Raw genomic sequence first — 19,055 nt, 5'->3', positions numbered from 1 at the left:
GTGATCCAATCTCTCTTATTTTGATCTTTTGGTTGCCCCATAAAAAGGTATTATCCTATTCTAGCTTTTTTATATTTATTGTTCCAACCTATTGGTGCATTGTCTGCCTATGTGTGATTCTAAAGCTACTTTAAGATTCCATTTAAAGAACTTAGTGTCTGTATCTATTTATATGTGATTTTAAGTCTTTTTTATATAAGTCTTGTTTAGTTACTGTTTCATTAAAACTTTAAGGTTGTCATGATATAATGTGGGTATAATGAAGTTCAAAAAGAAAAAGGAAAGATTTTTTAGCAATTAACTATTGAGTATTAAGGTTTACTAGGTTAAAATGAGTTATGTGTTTACTTTGGATCTTGTTTACTGCCTCATTTGTTAGTCTTAGAAGGCTGGAAGGGAATTTTTTTCATTTTTCTGAGACATTTAGTTGTTGTTTCTATAGTTCCTGAATACCCTTTTGGTCATGTTATGGTTATTTAGTTCACCTTCTAGTTGTTAGATGGTCCTTAATAAGGTGTGGATCACCTGGTTAGTTTTATAGATGTTTGTCATATGTTCATCATCTAGAAGCTGCTCAGAGCCTTAAAGTAAGCATGTTTCTTGTGTTCATCAATCAGTAGTTAGGTTCTAGCCTAAATGGCACCTTGAGGTGATATGAACACCTCTGAAATGGTTAAGTGATCATCAAATAAGAACTGGCTTCAAAAAATGAAATTAAGGCTTTATTCCCTTTTGGAAAAATGACTTGTTCATGTACACCTCTGGTTTTTTGTTTGAATCTGCTTTGTGTGTTAATTTCCATGATCTTCTAGGATTACTTAAATGGAGAAAATAACATTAAAACCTCATAACAGGATGCTTATACCTTTATTCATGCATTTTTTGAATTTGAAAGACATTTGAACCTTTGCTTGTTTGCCATTGTGTGTGCTAGAATTTGTTTTCATTCCTTTGGGCTTATTTTCTTTCCAGATCTGCAAAGAATGACTTCTTAATCCCTGATTCTCCTTTACTTTACTTAAGTGACATGTTAAGATCATAAGAAAGGGATTCCTTGCTTGCATTTATAACTGTTTGCCTTACTTGATATGCATTTTCCATTTTTTAACTTGGCTAGACATCTGAAAGTTGGAAATGATTTTGTATACTTGTTTGAGGAACACTAGAATGGTTAAATGTGGATTAAAAACTCTAAAAATAGAAGAATTTGTCTAAAAGTGAGAACTGGATAAGTCCATAATTTGTCTAATTAGTTCATTAGAATGATTTGAATCTCTTTTTGTCTTGTGTGCGTATCAATCCTCCATTTGAATCATTACTGATATATTTTGTTGAGATTGCCTTGGACAGATAAGTTCTAAATATCCTTCTTGTTTGCCAAACCATGTTGACACTCATTAATAAAAAAATAAAAATAAAACTAGAATTTAACCCAAAAAAAGGGATTTTGGAGACTGAGCATGGTGATGGTTCATGACTTTCCTTCCTTATTTTCTTATGACTGATCCTGCAACTTGCATATACTATCCTGTTGACTGTAATACTCTTGAGTATATCACTTTGTGACCTAGGATAGTGGCATGAACCTCCTTTAGAACTTATAATTGTTTTCAATGTGAACTTTCCATCACTTGTGACTTACTTTGGCCCTACTTGCCTCATGTTTATTCCTAAAGATAGTCTTATGTTCTCTCCTATTCTTGTGGATTTTCTGGTTCTAAGTTGACTTACATCATTAGTTAAACTCCATTTCTGATTCCTGTATTTGAGATTGAATCTGTTTGTTCAAATCCTGAAGTAAAGAATTAGGGATAGTAGCTTAAGGCACTCTCTTAATGTTCTATGTAGGACTACTTGTATGTTAAGGCAATTTTGTGATAAGCTAAGTCTTTATGACCTCTTAATGGACCTAAACTAAGATATAGAGACCTAAGGGGATCATGGTAAAGTTGTACCCTGTAACACTGGGCACTTTGAGTTTACTTTGAGTCTAATGAACATGTCTTGTCATCCCTCTACGATCTAGATTTCTAAAAATAGGATACAAAGAATAGTCCTAAGTCCTTTACAACTAGGTTTATGGCTAATTCATTTACAGTTCTTTGTGGAGATGGCCTTAAGTCATGTTTGGAATTTGATTTGTAATTTGAAATTCTGGAAATTGCTTGAGTGTCATTACTATTTTGAAAGAAGGAATTGAATGAGTCTCATGATTCACTAAGATTGGCTGAGTGTTCTAACAGGGTTGAAGTGAGTTAATATATAACCTATAGGACCCTGAGATTATAAATTGTTGATATGGGAGTTAAAATGGAGACTTTTTTTGTTAAAATGAAGCCCAATCAGTTCTTAAATGCTTATGTGTGCCTAGTTGAAGTCTTAAGAGTTGAAATAATAAAAGATTAGAAATTCCCTTTTTGTTTGACACCTATTTCTGTTTTGAATCATCTAAGTCATGTAGAGGTTTAAAATAACATATTTTTTTACCTTGAAGTGGTAAATGGTTGCTATGTGCTATCTTGAAACTTGGCACTGTCTTGAATCCCTTTGGCTGTCTTAGAGGAAAACTGAGTTTGCTATTTGCTAAACAAGACTAAAATTGACTAAAATTGTAAGGAAACAAACCTGTTGACTTAAAGATTGGAGATAGTATTATCGCTTGCAATGTTGCTTATTTTCTCAAGTCTAAAAAATGGAAACTGAGTGAAATTCTCCTCTATCAAGATTGATCTTTATGATTCTTGTTAAGTTTTCTAATGCAACCTGAATGGGCTATTGAAGTTGGAACTATGAATTTTATTCTGCCTACTATTGATCACTAAGCTTGCTTAATTAATAGACTGCTAAAACTGGAAAAGTAGCTTTAAACCTCTTGTGAAAGAATGCGTGCTTTGGTTCACCTGATTGCATCTCCTTGACCCTATATTTAGATGAAGTTCCCATGATAGTGATTAAGACTTGATTAATAAACTGGTTCTGGACAAAAAATGTGCTTGGTGCAACATATAGTGTTAGGGAATTCTGTGAAGGTTCAACTTTCCATTTATTTAGACCTTTTCTTACATGACACCATAAGGTGCCTCTGTTTGCTTTGAAAAATGCATTACATTTGGTTCTCTTTTCTTCAAAGTTAAAACTGACTTGAAAAGGAAAAAAGAGATCCTGTGTGTGAACTATTTAAACCATCTGTGTGGCTTACTTGCCTCACTTCTCCTTGGTTGTCTGTTTCTTTTGTTGTGACACTTAGAAAATCTATGAATACTTTAAAAAAAAAAAATAGGTCACCTTTTGTTTGGTTTTAGCTTAACTTAACCTGTGCTTTGAAACTCTGTGTGCATTATTTTAACTTGTCGGTATCTCTTAATACAACTAAGAATAAAGGTTCAATATCTGAATTGAAAAGGTTGACAAGGTAAATTGAAAACATTTGTTTGCAACTGTGCTCATGAAAACAGTGTGTTAATCCGTTCAAACTAGAATTTTGAAAATCTCTATTTTTACCAAGAGTTTCTCTCATTCTAGACTGGATTAAACCTGAGCTTCTTGACTTAGAAACTGCCTGATGAATTGAGTTTTAGGATGCTAATTTGTTCAAGTTAAATCATAGATCTTTTGTTATTTGTTTTACTGAGACATCGCTTGATTTATTTGCTTAAAAAACTTTTCATTTGAGAAGGTAAATTTTCTTACCTATTAGTGTGTTCTAATATAGAATTTGATTATGCTTAGACTACTTTGGTTCTGAGCTACAGAGGAAGGGCAAGGCAAAAGAGTGACTTGTTGGTGCTGCGGTTCGGCAGTCCAGGTAGGTTATGGTTTACCTTTGGTGATACTTTGTATAGTGAATCACATATTTAGATTATAATGTCGGAGACAACATGTGAACCTTCAGGTATAAAGTTGGGATGCATATCACCTTCGGTTGGCCCCTGATGTGTGTTAGGACTAGCCACCCCGTTACGTGTGTTTGATTGTTCGATTGTGTTGGTTTGATGTCATGTGTAATTGGTAAATATCGACTTCTGTTGTCGTTTTGATTTGGATAAAATTGGCATACTCGTTGTGGTATTTGTACTTGGATATATTGTTGGCGTACCCACTGTTGGTACTTGACTTATTGATATGTTGGCATACCCACTATTGGTATTGTGATGTGATACATTGTTTGCGTACCCCGTTGTGGTACTTGTGATGTTGAACTTTATTGTTGATGATTGACATATGCATTGCATGCAATCACTCATATTCTTCATGTATGTCGATACCCGGTGATGATCCGGTATCGTTGATTGAGCGAAACTGATATTTGATAAACCCTTTTACTTGAGTGATTGTGAAAAGATCGATGTCTGAAAATACATTCCGGAATCGTTGATTATATGAAACCGATATTTTGATGAACTCTTTTACTTGAGTGATTGTAAGAAGGACGATGTCCGAGGTTTAATTCCGGAATCGTTGATGGTGTATGAAACTGATATTTGACAGACTCTTTTACTTGAGTGACTGTGAGGTGGCCGATTCCGATGTTATTCCGGAATCATTGTTAGTGTATGGACTCTGCGGGTCCCCCAGGGTGGTGCCGGTGAGACTCCCCCTGTGAGCAATTAGCTAGGGTCCCGTCTGTCCATTGGGCAAAAATCCGGGAGGGGTGACACTTAGACTTCGCGAGTCACACTGGGTTGTGCTACCGAGATGTCGATATTTCCGTCCGGAGTACATGTGTACACCTCATTTGGATGGCATGGCATCACATTCATACCATTATTGCACTGCATTGTATTATGACTTGATTGAGATGTTGTGATGGATGGATTGTGATAATTTTGTTGTGACAATTGGATTGTGATGATTTTACTTGGTGATTGGATTAGATCGGATATACTCGGACTTGGCATATTTGGGTTTAGAGGCTTACATAGGTGATGACGGATACTCGATTGTGATTATATTGTCTCATGCTTGGTTGTTTTATCTGCTTATCAGTTTATTTCTGAATTATGTTAACTATGCTTAGTCGGCCGATGATACCTACCAGTATTGTTATTTGTACTGACCTACATTTGCTGCATTCTTTTATGAATGCAGAGTACCAGGTCGGATCTACTTCTCTGACCCGTGGCTGATCGACTCTTCAGCTTCCACTCGAGTTTCCAGGCCACTGACCTTGAAAACTTTCCTATTATATGTCTTACTTTTATTCCAAAGACATAGATATTATGTATTAGTACTTCCAGATTGTATTATTCTCCCTAGATGCTGTTGTACTATTTAGACTAGACCCTGGGGGTGTTTACTGTCTTCCGTACTTTTTACTACTATCTATCTATAGATATCGTGAGACTTACGTACCCGTTATTTTTGCTACTTAATTTTCTTTAATATCATGTATTGGTTTGTTGTTGGGATAAGGGTTCGCTTACCGAGGTGGGAAGATAAGTACCTGTACGGCCTAGGCAAAATGGGTTGTGACATAAGGAGAAAGAGAGATAAGGATGTCATCCATAGCTTCCAAGTCTTATGGAGATGATTTTGAAGGTTATGCCTCGAGCAATAGAGGGTATGACTATGATGAATATGGGGGCTATGAGGGAGATGACATGGGATATGAGCATCACTATTCTTACAATAAATACGGTGGTGCTCATGAGTCGTATGAGAAACATAGTCGATATGATCATAACTCGTACGAGGGTGAAGAATACTACTCCGAGGGCAATTGTGAGGCAACACCTCATGAGGCTTATGAAGAAGAAGGAGTACATGAGTATGAAGAAGAACCCTATGGTGGATATGAGCCTGAAGAATCTCATTCTACATACCATGGACATGAAGGTGAGTTGAGGTATGCTCCTTCCTCACACTTTTGATATGAACTACTTAGTAAGAACTTGCAAGAATAGGAAGAATGTGATGATTATGAGCCTAATGGCTATGCGTTTTGTGGTGAATATACTTACGAAGATAATGGGATTGAACAAAACTCTTATAAGGGATCTTCTAGTAGATATTCACGTACATCAGCTTGTGATACTTCCTATTCCAAGCAAAAAGGTATAAGTGTGTGGATCGGGCCGAGTAGGAGTCCGCCTAGAAGGAGAAGAGAGTATACATCTCCTCTTCCAAGAAACACGATGAATCATACTTCTTATCCTAAGCCGGAGTTACCATGTTCCCAATATGATTATGATGTGGAGGGTAGGAGGAGAGAAGTGCTGAGAGGAGATGAACAACATGTCGGGTATGGAAGCCCTTATGGTGGTTACTCAAATCCGACATCTTATCCTACTCCAAGGAATACAATGAATTATTAATCTTATCCTAATCCATGATTACCATGTTCTCAAGGTGGTTATGTTATGGAAGGTAGGAGAGAAGTGACGATAGGTGAAGGAAGTAGGAGGAATGAAGGGCCTCAAGCGAGGAATGATCCCAAAGAAGAAACAAGCACAAGTGGTGGGTCCAAGGAGATAGAAGAAGACTTCAATTACATAAGGGAAATACTCCTCCAAATGCTCAAGGAGGAACAATCGAAAGGAAATAAACCCAACCCTTGTGAAGCAAAAGAGGGGGATGAAGTGGAGGATTCCCCTAACCCTTCTAAAGGAATACTTGGCACTTGTTTCAACTCCCAAAAAATTGAGAGAGAAAAGATTGAGAGGAGTAAGGGAGTGAAAAGTGATAACTCTAGAGTGAAAAAAGGAGAGGAAGTGAGGAGTGATGTGAGAGAGTTGTCACGACCTATTTCTAACCCTTGTAACTTTTCTTTCTTTTCTAGTGGTCTTGTTGATAGTGCAGGTATTATCGGAAGCAAGCCAAATGATGAACCTCAACCTTTGAAGGATTTTGAGGTAGTTAAGAGCTTCCCGAAGGGGCAAGTGAGCTCCAAAGATGAAACCCGAGCCAAAGAAGATGAATGCGAACTTCAAGGTACAATAGCTAATCTTAACTCTCTAAGTGATGTGAATGAACATATTGTTGAAGTGAGTATAAATGATAGCTTTTCCCTAAATGAGCTTAATGAATCTTTGGCTTGTGATATTCCTAGTGCTATAATGACAATTGACAATGTAGTTGTTATGGGTGATCCAACACTAGTTGATCCTATTGATGACTATCTTGACTCTTCCTTTGAGTGCAACTTGTATCCACCTAGTTTTGAGCCTTTTGATATGTGTGTTAGTACATTGTCATGTGAGATGTTAGGACACCCACTAGTTGATCCTAGCGATGACCGAATTGATCCTTCTAGCAAGATCGATTTGCATCCAACTAGTGTGGTTACTTGCGTGGATCAATTTATTTGCTATGAAAATCCATTATTTGAGGAACCTTGTGATGTTCTTAATGACCCTCAATTTAGTAATGATATTGATATAATTGATCATTACCTAGTCGTGTGCATGAAAGTGTTGTGGGAAGTGACTTTTGTCTTTATGAGAGTAGAATTGCATGCTCTGAATCTTTGTTGTTCATCGATTTTTCTCTCTTAAAAAATAATGTCCTATTCGATGATAACATGACTAGCGAGGGTGATATGCATAGTGGTTGGTATTGCAATGTTGAGCATGTAGCCACCTTTGGAGGCTATAATGTGTTTTGTAATCCACTATGGGATGATGACACTCTTCCCTACGATAGAGATCTTCCTTTGAGGAAGTATGATCAACTTATAGGGAGGGAAAGTGTTAAAAAGGAAGGTGATTCTTATCTAGAAATTGCAAATTCTTCCTTTCATGTTCAACTTCATAATAGCCTATTGGATGATTTTATTCTTGAACCTAATAGTGAGGCTACATTGGAGGATGACATAGATGAGGAAGTTATCTTAAGTGATACCTTTCTTTATTACTTGTTTGCATATGATGACGCTCTTATTTCTGTTATGGGTGCATCTTATGTTGGGGGGGGTGCATCTTATGTTGGGGAAGGTACTTGTGGGGGTAGTTGGTTGTGTTATTGACCATCATAGGTGGCTATGCTTCCCATATAATTCGGGTGACACCTTGTGTGATTTGAGAGCACTATCTTAGGAGAGTCCTTGTTTGGAAAATGAGAGTGTCCTTGTTTGTACATTGTGCTACATATCAAATAGAACCAATGTCGAGTTGCATACTTCGTATTTTGAATCCATTGGTTTTATTACTCTATCCTTATGTCATGAACCTTGGAGGAATCAATTTCTTGAAACCTCATGTGTGCAAATGTTAGTCATGATTTTCATAGATGTGTGGTTGTACCACAATTTTGTTCATCTTGGCATGAATATGGGATTATTGCTTTGTGTGCTAACCCTCAATCGTTGAGGAGTATGTTTTCGTATATCTTCAGTTAGGTTCGGATTTGAGGACGAATATTTTTGAAGAAGGGGAGGATGATAAGATCCTACTTGGCACACTTCACTTCAAGACATCCACCCGAGGCCAAGTCATGGAACTTCAAACTCTACAAGCAGCGTGGATGACAAGGCACATGGAAGGCCTTTGGAGGATCCTACAAGCCACACAAGATGTCTTACGATGTGTGGAAGGTAGCTTGGGCGAGGCTTGGAGAAGAAGCTACTAGAAAAGAGGCCTACAACTCAAAAGTAACTAGAAGTGCAAAAGGGTAGAAATACAAATGTGGCTAGACGTGCAAAAGAAGGGGCATATATGCAAATGGTCACAATTGCAAACTTTGAGGATTGGATGATGGATATATGTGCAAGACGGAGTCTTTTCAAGTTTCAAGCCAACATCCAACTAGCCAAACAAGGCCCTTGCCTCATTAAGGGCAACAATGTAATAGTTAGGTTTCTTCTTATTTCCTAGAAGTATAATGATATGATTCTCATTGGCTCGAGTGCATTTATAGAGCCTATGATTCGTGGTGGATCTCAACTTAGAGTCTATGATCTTTATTGGAGCTTATTCACCACATTTGGAGCGTTTCAAAGGGCCTCAAGTTTGTATTTCCACACTACACACTTGATGATGATCATTGATGAGATCCAAGTCTCTACGAGCTTCATAGAGATGGAATCCTACAAGGTTTGGGAGATTGCTAGGTTGGGAGATTTAGAGCTCGAGGTGGCTATTTGCCGAAAGGGCTATTTGTGCAAGTGGTTGCTTTGCGCAATGAGGCTTATGATTGCAAGAAGGCCATGCATGCAAGGTTGATTAGGGGGCCATCTATGCAAGAAGGTATGTGTTCTTGAATTGAAGACTACACAAAGAAGACCAGCCAAACGAGGCCCTTACTTCATTAAGAGTAGCATTGTAATTGCCTAGTAGTCTTCTTTACTTAGCTTGTATATATAGCTTGTCTTTCATTTCATTACTTAGATTATATCTAATTGAGATGAATACTCTAAATTGAGTGATAGTTTGGTAGTTTAGTGTAGTGCTAATCTAGTGATTAGTGATAGTTAATCATGGTGGATTCCATTGTTGGCTATGAAACCCTTTTCCATTGATTTTCAACAGAGTTGTTAATTTGTGGATTCATTTGGATTACTCTTGGTTGATTATCAAATAGTATAGGTTCGTTAGTAGGAATCGATTAGGAGGGTTCAGGTTTCATATACCTAAGTTTGCCTATAACTTCTTTACTAATTAGTTCTTGCTTTTATCCCTCTTCTTCTCATCCCAAATCCTTCACTTCTCATCCCTTGATTTCTTCGTTATCCTTATTTTCACGTATTTGTAATTTGAATCTCTGTCTTCCACAAGCCGGATCGTATCATATAAGTAGGAGGATGACCCTCATTTACACTTAGACTTGGATGATGAATATTTGAGAGATACTCATAGTTTGAGTGATAGATTGTTAGGTAGAATCTACTGTTAGTTTAGTCATATGATGTTGGATTCCACTGTTGGTTGTAGAACCTTTTATTTCCGATGAATTCATGAAGATTGTTCATCTGTGGATTTCAAGTGAACTTTTTGCCTTGATTCATATTGCTTTGGTTCTTTTGGGTGTTTGAATTCAAATTAGAAGGGTTTAGGTTTAATATACCTAGATTTGTCTATAGGATTCCCCCATTCGGGTCAAGTATCTATCCCTCTATTTCTCATCCCTTTTCTTCGTATCCTTTAATTTTTCGCGTTTGAATTGATTTGGCTCCGTCCCCAAATCGATTCGTTATCAATATGTCAATATATTTCTCTGTATTTCAAAATTGTAGCAGATGGACACAGGTCAGGTTGTCTATATGTCATTATATTTCTCTATGTTTCAGTGTATTTCAAAACTTTACCAGCTGAACAACAGTCAGGTTCTATCTATTTCATTATATTTCAGTGTATTTCAAAACGTTACTAGCTGAACAACAGTCAGGTTCTATATATTTCATTTTATTTCTCTGTATTTCAATATATGTCAAAAAAATTCATTGCAAACTTGATTTATTAGGTGACAGAACACTTCAATTTATACTGAAATATAGTGAAAATGCAAACTACGTATATCAGATGATAAAAAACACTGCAATTTACACAGAAAAGAAGTGAAAAAATATCAGATGATTCAAAACACTGCAACAACTTCATTGATAAGAAAACACACATAGTTGTCAAGTCTTACCAAAAAAAACAACAAAATGTACAAATTTTTCAACTAACAATAATGTAAATAATAGAGTTCAAACATTAAAAACCTAACGGACTAATTAAGAACTATTGTGGCAACATCATCAAAATCTATTACAGGCCTAGATGCCTTTGGAGGACGTTCATTATCACTAAAGGCAATCAAATCTCTTTTGCCATCCATATTCCCAAAGTAAAGCGTCGTATCTCTAATGTAGAATTTCTGCATCGATCTTTTTTGGAATCAATCTTCCAGAACACAAGTACTCAGCAAATGCTGCAACATGAACACCACAATCCCTGGAAAAAAAAAGTCGTTACTTGATTAATTTGTGGGAAAAAAAAGGGAATGTGATTAGGAAATACGTACATGGATCCGGAGGCTTATTGTGGCAGTTTGTTCACATACACAATAACAAAGTCATCAGTCTGTTGTTTGCCCTTGAATTTTGGGTGGTTAATAAAATTGATGTCTTTTTTATTGTCATAAAACTAGCCAGTTGATATGACCCCGCCTAGCTCAAGGCCATTCACTAGGAGTCAAGCAAGGGAGTTCCAAGAGATGCAAACCATGTTCATGAAGAAAGGAGCCTTGGATGAGCTTGGAGAGAAGATGACCAAAGCTTACAATGTTTGGGAAATAGCTTGGGAAGGCCTAGAAGACCAAGAGATGACCTCCTCTCAAAGTGGCTAGATGTTAAAGAGGGACATTTTTGCAAACTGTGGGCGTTAGATGCAAATCTTGACCAAGAATGAAATTCTAGGCCAAAGGTTCAAATTGGAGGCCACATGTGCAAGTTATGACCATTGGATGAATGAAGACCCATGTTTGGGGTTAATTTTGCAAAGTGCCACTTTTGGGCCTTTGGTCTAAAGCCCTAGACTATAAATAGAAGACTTGTCTTATTTTTCACTTTAGCTTGAATTTTGAAGAACTTGGAGTGTAATAGTTTGTTAGGTTATCATAATATAGTTTGTTTGATTGCATAATTCTAAGTGTGATTCTTAGTTGCAAAGTGAATTGCTTATTTCCATTGGAACATATTGAGTTGCTCATTTGTGGTCTTCCAAATGGGTAATTCTTGAATTCCAAATTGCTAAGGTTCATTGGTGGAAATCCCATTAGGAGGGTTTAGATTTCACATACCTAAATTTGCCTATAGATTTCTTATCAATTGGATCTAGTAGTTATCCAACTATCTTTCTTCCATTCCTAATCTTTCCCATTCCTATTTTCCTTTTTCTTGTTCTTTAAGTTTTTAGAGTTTCCTAGGTAGAATCTTATCATTTGGTATCAAGAGCTAGTTTAGAAGATGTCCTTACATTCTTCAATCCTTGGTTCAAAGAAAATTAATATATATATATATATATATATATAGAAAATCCCAAAAAAATCCATATTCTAAAACCCTAAAATTTTGTTCTTGTTTCTCGAATTTGAAGTTAGATTTGAGTTTGTTGTGGTGGAAAACATCTAGAAACGAAATTTGAAGTCATTTGGCTAAGGATTGAAGTTTCCACCATTAGAGGTTCATCAAAGCTTGAAGCACTCAAAGTGGATCTTGTTGATTTGGATTGAAATTAACTTCAACAGTGTCACGCCCCAAAACCCACCTAGACGTGACCGGCATCCGACGTCCTGAACAACATCGTAAGAACCTAAAGATGCAATAACAATATTTGAACCCGCCCAGTTCAATATTCGCCTCCAACAGTTTATAAAATAAATGTAACAAATCATGAATATATGAAATAAATCATCGGAAGTATTTATTCATCAAATACTTAGTCAAACGTAATAACGTGCCCGAGAGTTAATCAATAACTCAACAACTACCCACAAGAACGTATACTATGGAGCTTCTAAGATAAAGGAATAATAGTTTGACTCATCGAGACGCATCCCAAAAAAACTAATAATGAATAAACAACTAAATAGGGTGTCCCATGAATGAACGTGTGGGCTCACCAAATCAGCAGCCACAGCAAGTCCTTCCTAAGCGTGTGAAGTGTTAAGAACCTGCTCTTCTCTGTTACCTAACATACCTTTAAAAACAACAATAGTATGCCTGAGTACTTCGTACTCAGTGAGTGCCTCAGGGACAATAGGTAATATGAAAATAAAATATAATAATACATAAAGAAATCAGGTTTGAAAAGATAGTATAAAACAGTTATTCCACTTTGTGCTTCTTAATATGATTTGTTAAACAGTTTACAAAGCCGTTTCAAAATCCCAGTTTCAATTATGCTTTAAATCAATCAGGCATGAATACCAGTTCCATAATAAAGATGGATATCACAATAGCCCATATAGGCCCAACTCAACATCAACAACACTGCGCAATACACCGGAATATGGATTCACGGTGGCTACTCTTCCTCCCGAATAGCAAGGCCATTAATACACCCCAGGTAGCGAACCCGGAAGTGGCCACTCTTCCCCCCGAATGGCAAGGCAATTAATACACTAGGATCCATAGTGGCTACTCTTCCCCCCGAATAGCAAGGCAAAACACAACAACCAGTTCTCATAGCATAGAAGCCAATTCATAATTCATTTGTAATGTAGTCACATCATCAATTGTAATTAAGGTTCATTATGCCATATCGAAAGAATAAGCCATTCCAAGAAATGTTTTGAAAACGTATAACTTCTTTACGAAAGATTCCATGTCCTAACTCATCAATGAGAATATCATTACCAACCCTTAACCATCATTATTAAGCATCTCTTATAGAGGAAAACATTCATAATATCACATACATAAATAGGGTTTGTTACAATATAGGTTTAATATGGGTTTTTCCCCTCACACACATTAACCACCATTTAGACATGAATTAGAGTTCAAGAAATATGAAAAGATTACTTTTCTTTTCATCCATTAAAAAACCTTGAATGAAATTTATACTTCCAACAATAGTTTCAAAAAGTGATTTTCATTCAAAATAAGTTTTCAAAAGAGACACATACCTTAATTAAGCCTAACGTAACTCAACAATTCACTTTTACAATAAAGAACACCCAAAACCCTAACTTGAGTCACTTTGAGAAAGATTACCTTGCAACCCTAGGTTTTTCATTCAAGAATCATGTTAAGAATCACGGTTTAATGCTAGGATTGATTGGTAATGTTAAATATGTTCTTACCTTATGTTTTGGGGAAGCCCTAGGGTATTTCTCCTCAAAAAGTCGACCAAAGATGAGTTGGAATGGTGGTTTAAGAAATTTTCACGTTCTGGGGGGTTTTATAGTCGAGCAAGGCGCGTGACGTATCATGCAAATCGTACATTTGACCCGTGAAACACAGCCCTACTGCACGACGTGCCAGAGGGGCATGATTTCTGGTGTTCATCCTGAGATTCGCAGGATTAAACCGCAGGATGATCCCGCGAAACGCAGGTTAGTAAAACGGCCATAACGTTTTACTCACAAATCCGTTTAAGCTTCACTATATACCTTTGGAAAGATATTTCAACGATCTACAACTTCTATTAGAGGAAGGTTTCCCAAATTCGCAACGGATTTTCACGGAATTGTCCTACAATACAGGTCAACAAATCTTAGGCGATTTTAAGAACTCTTGCGCACTTCACTACTTAGTCTTGATCTTAAATCAACTATTTCCACCCAAACTCATATTGATAGAACTTCATATGCATAAAATGTCACATTACTTCACATTTAATACCTTCACTCCTAACTCAGATTTACGGAGTGTTACAAATAGGTATTGGCCTTTGTTCCCCTATCAAAGAGGAACCTATACCCGATAGTTGGAGGAAAAATAAGTTGGAATTAAGGGGCTTGGAATTTTGAATGTTCTTCATGTTCTTGAGCACATTCATAAATTCATCTTGAGGAAGAAAACCAAAAGGAAAGGTTTGATCTAAAATTTTCCAAGTCCAAGTGAAAAAGGTGTTAAAACAACCAAGAAGGGCAATTACTAGGTTTTTGTGGGCCCAAGGAATTCAATAAGGTCAGGAATCCAACCCAAGATCCAAGAAATTCGAGTATGAGACTTCATCAGACGAACTGGTATACGGTCCATTGTGCGGACCACATAAAATTCTACGGGTCAGACCGTATAAAATTCTACGGGTCATCAAATTGCAACGTCAAAATCAAGACAAGAAAATTGCTTACTGTGACAAGTTGACGGTATAATTATACGGAGCGTAAAAATTTCTACAGTCCGTCAACTGCAGCGTCAAAATCCAGCCAAGAAATTTGCTAACTGTGACTCGTTGACGGTATCATTCTGCGGACCGTATAATTTCCTACGGGCCATCAAATACCACATTATCCAAGTCGTAGAGCATACCATCGTCTCAGGAATTTTTGACGGAACACTTCTACGGTCCGGGAAAACCTATACGGACCATATAAAACCTGATTTCCAATCGTATAATTCCCCGGGTACAAGGTAAGCTTTCATCTCATTTCTTTGATTTCCCAAGCCTCAAATCTTGTTCTCAAATCAATCCATTTCTCAAAAATTTCTTGGGCCTTGATTGTAAGTGATTGTGTACCTATTCCTTAGGTAGGGAACAAAAAAAAATAGTATAGAAATTTCAAAAATTTAGTTATTTCAAATTGATACATTGGATCCATTGAGGCTCCAAGACCCCATTTTAAAATTATCACCTACCCGGGCCTGAATTTTTTTTTATTTCATGATTTTAGCATTCCAATTTCTTGTGTCTCTCAACTAGTAGCCATTTAGTAGTTGTTCCTACTTGTGTTTACTAGTTCCTGTGTCCGCATTTCTTTCGTGCTAATTTCTTTCAAGCTTTTCTTCGTTTTATTTCATTGAAATTTTATTGGCTCTCGTCCGTTTGCTTTTGAGTCGTCCTTCCTTCATCTTAACAAGAATCCATTCTACCATAAAGTATAAGTAACTGTGTGAATTCGATTGGTTAAGCGATTCATCAACAACTTCGAAGGCGCACGGGAGTATGGTATGGTAAGGTTTGAGAATTAAATACGAGTGAAGTGAGGCTTTTATTACTAACGTTGTGTGCTAGTTTTGCAGGTTCAAATGTCGGTTCAAAATACGCAAGAATTACCTAACATAGAGGGAATGGAATTGATTCTCCAAAGAATAGCGGCGATGGAATCCAAACTCGAGGCTAAGATAGATGTTATGGATGGGAAATTGTTTAGTATGGATGAACGGATGGTGAGTATTGAGAAAGTTCAAATGGAGGGTTCGAGTAGAATGGGCACTCCCCGTTCTAGGAATGAAAGTGATGGGCATAAAACACAAAATACCACACCAACCATTACCCCGGGACAAGCGCATGCCTTGTGCAATCCCAACACCACAACCACCTCCACCCAAAGAGCTCCACCACCCCAAACAACCAACCTGCCAACCCAAAACTCCACATTCCAAAACACCAATCGACAAAGCTACCCTTAAGTTTACCAAAACAGCCCAAATGAGGCAATCCCTCAAATAATCCTACCACAAGCACCCCAAGCTCTACCCCAAGCCCATATACAAGATCCCTTTCTTAACCAAAACCAATTCCAAAACCAATACCAAAATCACTACCAATATCCAAACCAATGGGAGGATGTAGACTATGAGAAGCGGTGGTAGGATGAGAACCGCTAAGGAGGAAGGCGAGGAAAGATGAACAACTGGGGTAGAGGGAGACAAGGAGCCTTTGGGAGATTTTCTGGCCATGACGCTAGGTTCCAAGGTCATGTCGACCAAGGAAGGGCTCAAGGGTATGAGGACCGAGGGAGATGGCAAGACAATAACCGGACTTTGAACAAAATCAAGTTCAACCTCCCAACTTTCCAATGAGGTAGCAACCCAAAAGAGTTTCTTGAGTGGAAGGTACAAAGTGAACGCATCTTCCTCACCAACAATGTGTCCGAGGCCTCGAAGACGAAATATGCCCTCACTCAATTTGAGGGATACGCTTCCACATGGTGGGAATTTAAGAAGTTACAAAGGGCTCAAAAAAACATCTATGATCTTCCAACTTGATTGAGCTCATGGAAACAAGGTGGCCTCCATCCACATATCATCAAGATGCACTCAAAAGGGTGTATTTGTTGAAACAAGGGTCGAAAAGCATGGAAGAGTAATTTGATGAGTTTGAGGACTTGAGGATGAAAGCCAAGCTAGAAGAACAAGAGGAGTGTACTATTATAAGTTTTGTGTCCTACTTGAACTGTGACATTGCTAAACCCGTGAGGCTTAAGACTTACAATAGTCTATAAGAGGCATTTCATAATGCATCCAACGTTAAAGCGGATCTAAAGGAGGAGAGTTCTTATAATGACAAGGCAAGTCATCTTCAACTTAAAGCAAAGGCAAAGATAAGTGAAAAACTTCCACTTGGGAAAAGCCCAAGACAAACACTCCAACACCTCAAGCCAAGTTCGACTACAAAGCCAAGGGTGATGATAAGGCAAAAGGAGGTAACAACCCTAAACCCAAATATAACCATCCTTCTACCATCCACTGCTTTAAGTGCCAATGAATAGGGCACTATGAAAGTGAATGTCCCAATCGGAGGACTATCACCATTGTGAGAGAGGGGTATCGGACTGAAGATGAAGATGAGAGTGGAAATGGTAATGATGACGAAGGAGAAAAAAGTGAGTGTGAGAGTGAATCCGATGAAAAGGTTGAGATAAGATATGAAGAAGTCTTTAATCATGCTCTTATGGCTAGAAAAGCCATGGGGCTCTAGCTAGAGAAGAGAGTGACCAAAGGGAGAATTTGTTCCATGCAAGGTGTAAAATTATGGATAAGGTGTGTTCCTTGATTATTGATGGTGGGAGTTGCACGAATGTCGTTAGCCAACTTTTGGTTGAAAGTATGAAATTCCCCACTCGCAAGCACACTAATCCCTATAAACTCCAATGGTTCAATGAATGTGGTGAGATGAGGGTCAACAAGCAAGCCATTATCAAATTTAGCATTGGCAAGTACCAAGATGAGATTTTGTGTGATATGTTACCCATGCAAGCTTGCCATCTATTGCTTGGAAGACCTTGGCAATTTGATGTTGATGCCCAACATAGTGGGAGACCTAACAAGTACTCTTTTTTGGTCAAGGGGAAGAAGTACATTTTTAACCCACTAACCCCTTACCAAGTGAGTAAGGATTATAGAGTAATGAGGGAGCTTAGGGAGAAGTGTCAAAAGGAAGAGAAGGAGAAGAGTGGATGGAGACTTTGTTGGTCATAAGTGGAGAGGGAACATCTCAAGATGGTCCCAAGAAATGTTTGTTGGCCAAACCAAGTAATTTCTTAAAGGGAGTTGATGAGAGACACTTCATGGTGTGTCTTGTCAACAAGGACCTTCTCTTAAATTCTAACCAAGCTACTAGCACTTTGCCTAGTAGTATGTCTTCTCTTTTGCAGGAATATGAAGCATTGTTCTCGGAAGAAATGCCCAATGGTTTACCTCCGTTGAGAGGTATTGAGCACCAAATTGATTTTGTACTGGGTTCTCAAATCCCGAATAAGCCGGCATATAGAAGCAATCCAGAGGAAACAAAAGATTTGCAAAAACAAGCTGAGGAGCTACTCAAGAAGGGTCTAGTCAAAGAAAGCCTTAGCCCATGTGTCATAGCGGTGATTCTTGTTCCAAAGAAAGATGGCACTTGGAGGATGTGCATTGATTGTAGAGTCGTCCACAAAATCACGGTAAAGTATCGACATCCCATTCCTAGGCTTGATGACATATTGGATGAGCTTTGTGGCTCAAGTGTGTTTTTAAAGGTTGGTCTTAGAAGTAGCTATCACCAAATTCGAATGAACCCCAGGGATGAGTAGAAAATGACCTTAAAAACCAATTTTGGCCTCTATGAGTGGCTTGTAACGGCATTTGGCCTAACCAATGCACCTAGCACCTTTAGAAGATTGATGAACCGTGTCTTGAAACCCTTTATCAATAAGTTTGTGGTTGTCTATTTTGACGATATTCTTGTGTATAGCAAATCGATGGAGGAATATTTAGGCCATTTGAGGCAAGTATTTTATCACGCCCCAAATCTGGAGGGCCGCGACCGGCACCCGGTGCCTACCTGGATCGGGTGAACCAACATTTAAACTTACATTTAGCTAAGAACGTGGATAGGCCTAAAGTGGCCACCTACACTCAGAAAATTCCCAACACAGATATATACATATAACTCTCTGCGGTCTGGCCACCTCCTCAAGAAACAAAACGTAACTGTATGTGGTCCGGCCACCTCATGGAATATATGTGAAACTGCTCAAACCATTGTACGAGCCGAAACGGCTCTCATAAGTAACTATGCATCAAAGGATGGGCCACAGGGCCACGAACTAACTGACTGTACTGTACATGTTTCTACAAGCCTCTAAAGAAGCATAATTGAGTCATGGCCAGGACAGGGCTCCGGCTCACCTGTCGTCCATAAACACAAAAGAAAGACTCGACATAGACCTGGCAACTCCGAACAAAAGGAAGCTCACCACCAACA

Source organism: Lycium barbarum, chromosome 4 (genome assembly GCF_019175385.1).
Source record: "Lycium barbarum isolate Lr01 chromosome 4, ASM1917538v2, whole genome shotgun sequence".
In the NCBI taxonomy this organism is placed as follows: domain Eukaryota; kingdom Viridiplantae; phylum Streptophyta; class Magnoliopsida; order Solanales; family Solanaceae; genus Lycium; species Lycium barbarum.
The sequence above is the reverse complement of the archived record's forward strand: the minus strand, read 5'-3'. Positions refer to the sequence as shown.